Source organism: Bos grunniens, chromosome 20, assembly GCF_055505025.1.
Source record: "Bos grunniens cultivar Pamir isolate PY7600 chromosome 20, Bosgru_T2T1.0, whole genome shotgun sequence".
In the NCBI taxonomy this organism is placed as follows: Eukaryota; Metazoa; Chordata; class Mammalia; order Artiodactyla; family Bovidae; genus Bos; species Bos grunniens.
The window spans coordinates 68191577-68204698 of record NC_141184.1 but is presented as its reverse complement, the minus strand read 5'-3'; the positions used below and the strand labels follow the sequence as shown (position 1 = coordinate 68204698).

Genomic DNA, 13122 nt, shown 5'->3' with positions numbered 1-13122 from the left:
TCCTCCCTTGATAGTCCTGTTTTTTAGGAATGGCTTTGCAGTCTCCCCTAGCAAGCATGGTGGGTGCCCAGCCTTCTCCCTTAAGAGGAGGATGCTGTTAGCCGGTAACAATCTGGCTTGCCTTGGGAATGCATTAGCTTTTGATTTTTGTGTTTACTGCACAAAGAGGCACTGTGTAATTATTCTTTCTGGTGACCCAGTCGCTCAATAGATGCCCATTAACTAGAGATTATACATGATTGGATTTTCCCTTTTGAAGCTCCCACCTAATAGCTAAATGGAAACTTAATGAGAAGGGGAAGTGGGAGAGTTGTACTCTGAAAGGAAGAGCAACTCATTTATGGATGGCAGTCTCTCTCTTCCCAAATCTAAAATTTCAAGATTGGGGTATATAATTTGAACTACCACATTTGTCCATAGTATTAGTCAAAAAGATCCTGTAGATCTGTTAAGTGTTTACAAGACCCTGTTTATTGCCTATAGAGGATAAACCTCTCTCTTAAATTTTCCCTCTTTTTCATTTACATTCTTCAAGTTGTAAAATGTTAAAAGACACATACAGTATTTCCAAACAATCCATCTGAAAACACCCAATGTAGGTGGTGGCAGAAGAATCACTGCATGACACCAGTGGTCTCACAGCAGGGTCTGATCTCACAGCAGGGTCTGATTAGAGATGCAGAATGGTGGAGTAGGAAAGTCAAAGGCTTTGGAAGAAAAGAGAGAGGCTAGAATGGGTGCTGGGGGAGGCAGGGAAGGAGGGTGTGTGTGTGTGTGTGTGAGAGAGAGAAAGAGAGAGAGAGACATCCTAAGCAGGTTGTTCCATGCATGGACAAAAACAAACCACACAAAGTCGTGGGCATCGAGAGTAGCAGTACAGTGGCTGGTGTGTAATGGGTATTCAAAACCTGTTCACACCCTGCTACTTTCCCTTAAGTGTTATCCTCTCATGATTTTCTGACCTCAGACTCTGAAAGAAAGATTCCAGACGCTTGCTTGCCGGATAGGGAAAAGCCATTGGCTTCCTCGGTAAAACCTTACAGATCACAGAACACCAAGGTCTGCAATGCAGAAGGAGGGCAGGAGGGCAGGGCTCCATATGTTCAAGTCGACTGTGAGTTAGAAAGGAAGGCAGTGTGTCCAAGTCGACTGTGAGTTAGAAAGGAAGGCAGTGTGCCCAAGCATCCCAAGCAGGTCTAGAATGGTGGCAGTGAAAAATGATCCTGAATGGAGAAAGTGGGATGAAGAATATGGAAACAGAAGTAGTATTCCTCTCTCCAAGTATTTCCCTTTTACTGCTATCTTGAAGGACTTGTGGATTAATAAAGCTGGCAGGTTTCCACAGGGGAACAAAGCAAGTGGAAGCAGCGGGAAAGGGGGAACAGTGTCTCAGCAGACCACGGGGGTTTGCCAGGTAGTCACAGAGGCATGGCAACGCGCGACGCCACCACAGCCTGGGTTCTGCAAGAGTGGCAAGAAGGAACATGAAGAGGCAAGCAAGCCGAGCGGAAGATGGATGGAAAGAGACGTGCAGTGTTCTGAACTCAAAACTTTAAAAATATGGGAGCCTGAATCCGCCAGAGCTATTCTGACATAAGCTACCTTCCTCACTCTGACATAAGTACTTTCCTCACTCAAGGAGGAAACAAAAAGATAGGCAGACCATACAAGAAACAACTATCTTTCCACTAAGAAAATTTAGTTCTTCCTTTCAGTCACTCCAAAACAGAGAAACAGTGTTTATTTACAGAGTTGAGAAGGAAACCACCCCCCCCCCCCATAAAAATAGCAACTATTCTCTTTAAGGCTTGACAAAAGTGGATAAAATCATACATACAATTTAGTAAAACAGTATTTAAGAGAGTACTGTGGGGGCTAGAATACACATTTTTTCCATTTCTCTTATAAGTTTTCAGCAGAAGATGTCAAAGGGAAGAATGCTGCAACACTGATCAGAGGATCTTTTCCAAAGAGCAGTCCAGGTGATACAAGAGATGCTCAGAGTGAAAAGGGCCCTGGGGTCTCGTGAAGCTTGAGAAACGCTGCAGGCTCCTGTGCAGGCTCTGCCCGCGCCACCACCTCCTCCTCCCTCCCTCCCGCCCCACCACAGACACACACACACCACAACGCCTTCACCAAGATACTAACATGCTGCTAGTCACTCAGAAGTGTCCAACTCTGCGACCGCATGGACTGTAGCCCACCAGGCTACTCTGCCCATGGGATTCACCAAGGTGAGATTACTGGAGTGGGTTGCCATTTCCTTCTCCAAAGATATTAAAGGCTCTGTACATCTCACAATTTAAAAAAATCAGGTTAGATTAGTTTAATCCAGCTTCCCCTAATTTACTGGATATGGCCACCCACCTCCCTGCTCTGCTGTACAATCCCTAACCAAGAGCTCCGCGCACAGGCACACCCTGGACTGGGCCGACAGCATGGCCTGGTTCCTTCCTCCTCCCACGTCGCCACATGAAGACTTTGGGAGACAAAGGAAATGCCCACTTTTGGTAAACACGATATATACCTTTCCTAGTCCCCATTATCTTTTGCCACTTGCTATATGTGGGAATTGGAGAAGGCCCTGGCACCCCACTCCAGTACTCTTGCCTGGAAACTCCCATGGACGGAGGAGCCTGGTGGGCTACAGTCCATGGGGTCACTAAGAGTCGGACATGACTGAGCGACTTCCCTTTCACTTTTCACTTTCATGCATTGGAGAAGGAAATGGCAACCCACTCCAGTGTTCTTGCCTGGAGAGTCCCAGGGACGGCGGAGCCTAGTGGGCTGCCGTCTATGGGGTCGCAGAGTCGGACACGACTGAAGTGACTTAGCAATATGTGGGAATAAGAATGGATGGCAAGAGTAGAATTTTCTCAGAGCCACAGTTATTTTTTTCTTTTTAAATCACTTTGACTTTTATTTCTTAAAGGTTTAATAGATGAAAGGTCACAAGTTCAAGGGTGAGGTAAGAACAAACAATGAGCCTTCCTTCCAGGAGAAAAGAAAGGTGGCTTCCTATATCCAAGCTCTCAGATTAAACCACGAGGTAAACCAATCTTAGACTTGAAATCCTCTTTACGCCTCCAACACTTCTGGGAAAAGAAAGTTCTTGGAAATACCAACATGGCTTAATCACTTCCTACCTTCTCATCATCTCTTTCCTCCTACACCTACCAAGAAGCACCACATGCATATAAAACATGTCGACCTTCCTACTACCAACAGAAGATACAATCTAGCAAGAATCAGCTAGACTCTAAGGCAGTTCAACCTTAGTACTAGTGACATTTGGAGCCAGATTAATTTCCTGTTGCGGGGGGGCTGTCATGTACCATATAAGATGTAAGTAGCATTCCTGGCTTCTCCCTACTAGAGCCCAGTAGCAAATCCTCCCCAGCCCTAACTGTGATAGCCAGAAAGCATCTCCGAATGACTGCCAGATGTCAGGGGCTGGGGACAGGGGATGAGGGGCAACAGAACCGGCCCCCTCCACGTGAGAGCCACTGCTCTAGGGGTTTGAGCTCCTAAACTCACCTTCCTGGGAAAATACACTAAAAAACACTGCCATCTCAGATCTGGCCTTTCTCTTCAGGCTTCTTTCCTTTGACCCCTGTGACAATATGTGATTTCTTTAAACACAGTTTAATCTTTGGTCAAGTAATTTATGGAGTACACACGTATCTAAATTCTGGGATAAATCCTGCTTGCCATTCAATTCCTATTCAGGAAAACTGATATAAGAAGTTCTTTATACTAGAGATTCTTGGGCTTCAGAGTATGCATGAGGGTGATAAATATCATGAAAGTGAAAATGAAGTCGCTCAGTGTGTCCGACTCTTTGCGACCCCATGGACTGTAGCCCACCAGGCTCCTCCCTCCATGGGATTCTCCAGGCAAGAGTACTGGAGTGGGTTGCCATTTCCTTCTCCAGGGGATCTTCCCGACCCAGGGATCAAACCTGGGTCTCCCGCATCCCAGGCAGACGCTTTAACCTCTGAGCCACCAGGATGGCTTCATGAAGTCATACACAAAAATGTATATACATTCCTCCAGAAAGATCCAGAGTTTTCATTAGATCTTGAAGGCATCTCAAATGTGATAAAATAACAAAGCATGTCTTTGACCAAACAGGAGGCCAGGGTGGATGGAGCCTAGCTTTATGTGTTTTGCTTTGATTTAAAGTTCTCCCAGTAATTTTTGTGTCTATCTCTGCTTTAAAATTACTGCTAAGGCACAATGCTGTAGTCCATGTAGGACCACCATCCTAGGGAAACTGCACTGATGCCACTGGTAACAGACTCTGTCCCAACGCATGTATTTCCAAACTACCAAACACCATGAGATCTAATGTCTGTTCCTTCCCTTATAAAACTTTCAGGAGAAGATGCCAAAATGAAAATGCTGCTCTCAAGCTACACTAGCCAGAGGATCATTTTCAAAGAGTATTCCAGGTTAACACAAGAGATGCTCAGAGAAAAAAGGATCCTGTGGCCTGATTATGTTCAACAACTGTGGTGCATTGCATGAGTGATGCCCCACTCCACTCCGAGAGGTGACACACTTCCCTAAGACACGAAAGGTGAATTCTGTGAAGCAACTGTCCTTCAACAAAAATAAGCTAATTAAAAAAAAGGGATACTAAAGGCGCTGTAATATCTCTTAGTTAAAAAATGAGGCTAGGTTAGCTTAACCTAGCTTTCCCAAAGTTGCTGGATATGGCCACCCCCTTTCACAAGCTCTTAATATGAGCGCCACACAACCCTGACTAGGGCAGTAACACGGCATGACTCCCCTCCTCCCATTTCACCAGACAAACCCTTTCTGGGGGCAAAAGGAATGTCCACTTCGCTAAACACAACACATTCCTCTCCTATTTCCAGTCATGTTCCCCAGTCTGCCACGTGGGGTTAGTCTCTGTAAAGGCAAAGCAGGCTCTAAGCAGTGATTTATCTTTGCCAGTAGGTGCCACCAACTAACACAGAACATACTTCACTTGGAAAATTCTCTACTTTAAAGAGTTACATAAGAGGAATCAACTTCCTACTTTAAAAATGCTACAAATTCTGCATTTTGGCTTCATGATAAATGCTTATCAGTGTAAGATGCATATCAAAAACATCTTTACTCCTGAGGCGAAGCAAAAACAAAACTAAAAACCTTACAAAAGACCTTAGAAAACATGGGGGCATTCTACCATTTTCTCCTGTGTTTTTAAATTTTTGGATTTAAGAAATTAAGGGCAACAGATACATGGTGCAAAATGCTATCAGACAGCTTTATTTAGTCCCTGCACCAGGCTTGTTTCCTACATTATCTTTTGTTCTTCAGAAAAAATATGAAAGTAGATAATTCCAATTTTACAGAAAAAATTGAAGGTCAGAGAAAGAAGTAACTGGTTAAGAGTTACCCAGTAAATAAGAAATGCAGGGCTCAGATCTAGGTCTGCTGTGCTCAGAAATAAATGAACTTTCTACACAGAAAAGTACTTCTCTCAGGTGTTTTCCAACTGCTGGCTGCAGCCTATGAAATCAATTTAATGGGCTGTAACCAGCATTTTTTTAATAAAATGAAATTGAATCCGGGCATTCCCCTGCCCACAATGGTAAGCATAACAAAAATCGCACAAAAAAAGCTAAAAGCAATAAGCAAAAACATTAACAGGAAAATTCAAATTAAAAGGAAAGCAAAAGTCATTACTGCAAGGAGAGCAATATTCAAGTCAAACCAGTAAATCACACACAGGGCTTTAAACCTCTCTAAAAGGCAAAAATCTATAAAGAGGATAATGTGTACTTTTATATAATGAATAAAATTCCAAAAAGTACAAAAAATTACAAATATTGAAAAAAAAATTTAAACACCTTTTCATCTTCGACACATCAAACAGACCAACCAACAAACAACACTTGATTTTCCACGGAACATTTAAAAAAAAAAAAGAAAATGATAGAGCATCAAGCCAGAGAAGAAATCTCAAATACAGTCAGGAAGCAGGAAGAGATTTTATGTTTGAGATCAGACCAAGCAGTAAAGTCTAGATTTAGTATGCCAATTACTACTTGCATAAACCAAAGATAAATACATGGAACAATGACTGTCACAGGCATATCAAACACCTTTGAGTTGTTACTGTTAATGCCAGGTTGGCCCCTAACCTAGCCTACACTTCTTCCCCCTAGTGTTAACCAACACATTGCTGGAAAATGAGGTCAGTGGAAAGCCAGAAGCATTCACCTGGAAAAAAGAGGAGACAAACTTTTCCAAAAAAGCAGCCCCTATCTTTCACACTACTCTTGCAACTCAGAAGGAAGTTCTATGCACCATGTCTGTATCTACGCACTCATATGTCTTTTTAATACAATGATTCCAGCCACCAATAAGTCCAGCTTAATCAGAAATGTTCTCCTCCCTCCACACAAACATTAAAATGCAGGAACAAACTAGTGGTTTTCTTTCTACAATAAAAAGTAGTAATAAATTTTAAATCCATTGGGAGTCTGAAATTACTGTTCATGATATTACTAGTGTAGTACGCTTCCTCCCAACTTGCCAGCCTACAGTTCCACTCAAGTTTTTAATGGCTGTTAGTAACATTACAGGACAAGATTATACTAAGGTATCTGGCAGAATAAATAAAGGAGATATTTCTTCCTTTCCTCACAAACTTTATTTCTTAGGCCTATGTTATTAAATTTTAAAATTTTTCTTAAAAGTTACAATAATTAAAGTAGTGTGGTACTGACAAAGTAAGACCAATGAAACAAAACAGAAAGTCAAGAAACAGATTCATTTACACTTACAATTTGCATATGATGAAGTCAGAATTTCAAATAAGGGGAAGAGGGATCTTTCAAGAAAGAGTATTAAAAATAAAAGTTAGGGACTTTTCTGGCAGTCCAGTAGTTAAGACTCCTCCTAATGCAAGGGGTGTCACAGGTTCTATCCCTGGGGAACTAGGGTCCCACATGCCACTGTGTGCGGCCAAAAAATTTTTTTAAACGAATAATAATAAAAAATATTAAATGCTACCTCATTTTATATACCAATATATACTATGGATAAAAACAATCAAATGCAAAAAACTCTACAACCATTCCTAAGAGCAGCTACCAAACAGAAATAAAATTTAGATTTGACTTAAAAAAAATTTTAACTCAGGAATGTTCATTATCAAATTTTAAAGACAAATACATTGGGAGAAACATTTTGATATATAGTAAATAACTTACTATATATAAAGATCTCTTGGTTAGGAAACCAAAATTAATACTTTAATAGGCAAATAAAGAGTAACTACCAATATCACAAAATAAGAAATTTAAATGGCTGTCAAAAATGAACAAGTACAATAACAAAAAAGGAAGCAATTTTTCACCTATCTTAAATCTGCAACTTTAATTCTTATATACTTTAATCTTTGGTAGGATTATAAATTGCTACCTTTCAGAAAGAGAGTATTTATCAACATGTAACTTCAAAAATTACTATATAACACTGGACATAACTTATAGCAATTTATCCTAAAAATTGTAAACCTACACAAAATTGTAGCTACAACAATTTATAACACGGAAAAATAGAAAGTAATGTAAATGTTCAACACTATGGTGTCATTTAAAAATATGATACAACAGGAGAAAATTTAAGTTCTTTCAAAACTTAACTAGTTAAGCTTTATTACGCTTAACTAGTTTAGCGTAACATAGTGAAGAGCTTAATTCTCAAATGTAACCAGTACTCAGAACAACATAAAGTACATTACTAGGACCCCAAACACTGCCCAGTCATTAGCACGCTAAGGGTAAGCTCTATTTTTTAAATATCATCAGAGATCCATTTTGCCTGTTTTTTAGTTTTACATAAATGGAATCATATTGTATACTATTTTGAGTCTGGCTTCTTTTGCTTACGATTGTGATTTTGAGATCTTTAAGTAGTAGTTCATTCTCTTTCACTGCTGTACAATATTTCAAAAAAATGTACTCATTCTACTGTAAATGAATGTGTGGGTCACTTGCACTTTTGGAATTTAAAATAACTGTCATGTCTTTTGGTGTATATAGATACATATTTCATTAGGTCTATACTAGGATAGAACAGCTAGGTTATAAAATATATACTACCACTTTTCTAAAGTAATATTACCCAGTAATCAATACCATCAGCAGTTTATGTGAGTTCTATTGCTCCTTACCAGCTATGGGTTTTGGGTTGTTTTTTTTTTCCTGTTTGCTTAATTTTAACATTCTGTTGGGTATATAGTAGTATCTCTCTGTAGTTTTAATCTGCATTTTCCTGGTGACTAATGAGGTTGAGGACCTTTTGTAAACTTAGCCATTTGGATAACGTCTTTTGTAAAGCGGAAGTTAAAGCTTTTCACCATTTTTTAGTGAAAAAAAATGTCACTTTAGTGGCAGTCTTTTCTTACTGATTTCTAGAAACTTTATGTATTTTAGAATGGAGTCCTTTTTTCAAATGTATTATTACAAAGATCTTCTCCTAATCTGTGAGTTAATTTTCCATTCTCTTTACAGTGTCTTTTGATAAACAGAAGTAATTAATTTTAATGAAAAGTAACTTATCATTGTTTCCTTGATTATAATTTGTGCTTTTTATGCCTTGCTTAAGAAATATTTCTTTTCCTAAGGTCATAAAGCTATTCTCTCGCGTAGTAGCCTAGAAGTTTAATTTTAATTTTTATACTTACATCTAAAACTCATCTACACTGGCTTTTATGTACAGTAGGAGTCAGGGCTCATATTCTAAAACTTGAATGCAATGTTTTTCAAACTGCAGGTTGGAGCTCACAGTATCAATTTAAAGGATAACCAGCATTTAAAAAAAACCTGAAATACCTAAGAACAAAACACAGAGTATATCTGCTATTTCATCAATTACAATTAACATCTCTGAAATTGGGCTATTTCTTATAATAATGGCAACTTACATTTAAAAATGGTAGCACTTTTTCTGTGTATTATTGGGTTGGGCCAAAATGTCTATTTGGGTTTCTCTTAAGCTCTCATATAAGATCATTCAGTGATGGAATACAATATACTGGGGGCCGCTGTGTGAAAGCATATGTATGTGATACAGACACAAATACAGAAGGCAACAGCACCCCACTCCAGTACTCTTGCCTGGAGAATCCCAGGGACAGAGGAGCCTCGTGGCTGCAGTCCGTGGGGTTGCGAAGAGTCAGACACGACTGAGAGACTTCACTTTCACGTTTCACTTTCATGCACCGGAGAAGGAAATGGCAACCCACTCCAGTGTTCTTGCCTGGAGAATCCCGGGGACGGGGGAGCCTGGTGGGCTGCCGTCTCTGGGGTCGCACAGGTCGGACATGACTGAAGTGACTTACTTAGCAGCAGCAGCAGCAAGACATACACACATGCATATAGTATACAGACATAAAGACACATGCTCACGTACATTAGGTCTAAATATAATTTTTACTTCTTACTGTGAAACACTGGAAATCCCTGAGTAAGGTATTAGAGCACACGGAGCTCACACTGCATGTTGCTACTACCTTTTCAGTTTTCTTTCAATTCTCCCAATTATATCAAAAGATATTTTCATTCTCTTTCACTGCTGTACAGTACTTCAAAAATTACATACTCATTCTAGTGTAGATAAATGTGTGGGTCACTTACACTTTTGGAATTTAAAATAATTCCGTCATGTCTTTGGTGTATATGGGCATATATTTTGTTGTTTGTTTTTAACACAAAGAACTGGTCTCTTGTTCAGGTTACTGTAACAGTGTTTAGCTAGAATTTCATTATACATTTTGTTTCTATGGTATTTTTTTTTTTACAGTAACCAATCTCTACATAGTTCCCTTTTCTGATTTTTTTAAAGGAAAAAGATTTTTAAAATATACAACAAAAGAACAAATGGTATGCAGATTTGTCCAAAACTGTGAAGGCTGTAATCTGTCTAAAATTTGTGAAATACTATCTGAAAAGAACAGAGACATAAAAAAACCATGTAAACTATATTAAATGTGGAAAAAAGCAAGTCAAAATAAGTCTGTATGATCCCATCTTTACAATGTTTTACCTATCAATCTTTATTTAAAGAAGCAACTAGAAAAAGTGTTAAAATGCTGACAATACTATCCCTGTAATTCTTCTGTTTTGCTTATATACCCCATCTAAATTTTCCTTAAGGAAGACACAGTTCTTTTTTTTTTTTTTTTTTCAGAAAGGCACTCTTAATTAAAGACATGCAATGACATCTGTATCAAAGACATAAAGCTGACATCTGTATCAAAATTAGTATTTTTTAAATCTATGCCAAAATCATTTATATGCATTGCTTTGATTTTTTGTTTTTGTTTTTAAAGATTCTTAGAGATACTATTTATCTTAACTATCTGGAAAGTATCTGAATGAGAAAATACCTATGGTGCGTTTCACTTACATTATATATGTATTTCTTTTTAATAGTGCTTCCTCCTAGGGTCAAATTTTTTTTTTGCAACTTTCCTTAAAGACTGTACTATACACTAAGAAACTATTATAAATAATAAAAATGTGCATCAAGATTAAAAATAGAACTGTATATATATAAATCAATTGTGCTTTAATACAATGGCAGTGAACAAACCAAAAATGAAATTAAGGAAATAAATCCATTTACAAAGTTTTCAAAAAGAATAAAATACGAATTAACAAAAGGAATGCAAAATTTATATACTGAAAACAACAAAACTTTGTTCAAAAAATTTGAAAAGATCTAAGTAAATGCAAAGAAAGTTATATTCCATTGTATAGATATATCATATTTTATTTATTTAGTAATATTTATCAGTTGATAGACATTGGGTTGTTCCCACTTGTTGGTATTGTATATGATGCCTGTATAAACAGACATGTATAAGTTTCAGTGTAGACACATATTTTAATTCTTTTTAAAATAACAATGAAGTGACTTTTTAAAAACGGAAACTGAAAAAGGCAAAAGAGCCACACCAAGACCCCAGATACATACGCTCTAACTTTAAAAAACAGAAACTAGTCAGTCACTGAAACTTCCAGCAGTCAGATCCTGCAGACACATGTGACCTGTGTCTGCTTCCTGATCTATAAAGCTGAAGTGAAAACAGGTTCTCCCCGAGACAGTGAGAAAACTTTAAAAGATAATCCTGGCACTTAATATGGGCTCCTTTAGTCAAATTTAAACTCCACAGGACAGAAGTGTTTGGCTGTTTTATTCATTCTGTACTCTCAGCACTTAGAATAATTCCTGACACACAAGTAGGGTAGCATAATAAGTATATACTGACAATGAATACTACCTAGAACTATTATAGGTATATCTTCCTATTAATTGTAATGACCAAACTGGTAATCTTGTTTCTGCTTAACTCCCTTCCCATATTTTCCAAACTGTCTACAATGAGCAAGATTTCAACATGTAGGGCAAGAAACCATGAAACACCATTTCTGGTTGTCACAGGAAAGAAGCAAAAAATAAAATCTATTTTCAGAAAGGCAGTCACCCTTATCACCTCCATAGTATTCATTTACCTAGATAAAAGAAGAAGACCTCATTAATTATTTGACTGTTTAAAAAGGTCCAAAACCAGCACAGATACAAGTCTGCTAGAACCTCCCTAGGAAAGCAGACACGGTGGCAGAATGTGCGCTTCAATGCTTCCTAGGGCTCAGGAAGAGACTTTGAAGAGAACTTTAAAGCAAAACTTGTAAGGTGTTTCATGTTTACTAAAGAAAGCCAGAAAAAGAAGGTGCTTTAGAAGCAGGAACAGAAGAACAGGCAACAGACACTGAGTCATGAAGCACAGCGCCACGGAGGCAGTCCGTCCGCTGAAAGGTAAGGAGCAGGCCTTTAGAGCCAGGAGTCCCCACTGCAAACCCCAGGCTTTGCCAATTACTAACTGTGGGACTTTCGGTACGCCACTTGCCTTCTCTCTGGGACCTGGTTCCCTCTTTTATAGGGCAGGGATAACTCTGCCTACCTTGAAGGAAAAGAAATAACATGGGCAAACGACCTACAACGTAACGTTGCTCAGAGAAGGATAACGACAAACCGGAAAAACCTTTTTACTCTTTTGCTTCTACTATAAATTATTTTAAAAGAAACATGAAGGTATCTATTAATGATGTGAAGGGAAGTTAGAGAAATGCCATACCACATCACAATCATTTCTCATATTACTGTGTTAAGGGGTAACCTGGCAGACTCAGCAAAGATTTCAAACGTAAAATCTACCCAAGAAATTGTAAAGCAACGAATTATAATAACAGTAGCTACCACTTATTGAGCACACATTAGAAATTATATCATTCAACTAAAACTAGGGAAACAAAACCAAAACCACCAAAAACTTAAGAGTAAGATGATGAATTTAACATAATATCCATCACATTTCCAGCAGGTTTCATTCTACTCCCCTCCCCACCCCACCAATTGAGCTGATTTTAAAATTTTTATGAAAATATATAGAGTGAAGGCAATCTGGAAGAACTAAGTGAGAGAATTTACACTATGAAATATCAAGATCTACTATATAGCTCTTGTAACAAAGAGAGTATTATATAGGAATAAAGGTAGACAAAGTGCTTCCCTCCTAGCTCAGTCGGTAAAGAATCTGCCTGCAATGCAGGAGACCCAGGTTTGACTCCTGGGTTGGGAAGATCCCCTGGAGAAGGAAATGGCAACCCACTTCAGTATTCTTGCCTGCAGAATCCCATGGACAGGGGAGCCTGGTGGGCTACAGTCCAAGGGGTCGCAAGAGTCAGACACAACTTAGCAACTAAGCCACCACCAAATACTGTACCCAAACTCAAATCCACACATTATGAGTTCCCTTCACTAATTACCAAGGTAACACTTCAGTGCAGTGGAGAAAAAAAATGCTCTTTCCAGTAAAAAACTATCAACTGGATATTCTTATTTTGAGCCCTACCTACCCTCTCACCAAGGGGAAAAAGTATATTCTACATAGACTGCAGATTTCAATGTCAAAGGTAAGCTTCTAGAAGAAACCATAGATCATCTCCATGACCATGGAATAGGTAAAGCTTTCCTAAACAGGATAAAGCATCTGGTAACAAGAAAGAAAAATCTGATAAACTGGATTATAAT

The 13122-nt window shown here is 38.5% G+C and overlaps 1 protein-coding gene across 22 annotated transcripts in view; it reads right to left on the bottom strand.

Annotated features, from left to right (window-relative positions):
- Positions 1-13122, bottom strand: part of FBXW11 (F-box and WD repeat domain containing 11) — a 131597-nt gene that overhangs the window by 41576 nt on the left and 76899 nt on the right. The window lies entirely within an intron of this gene.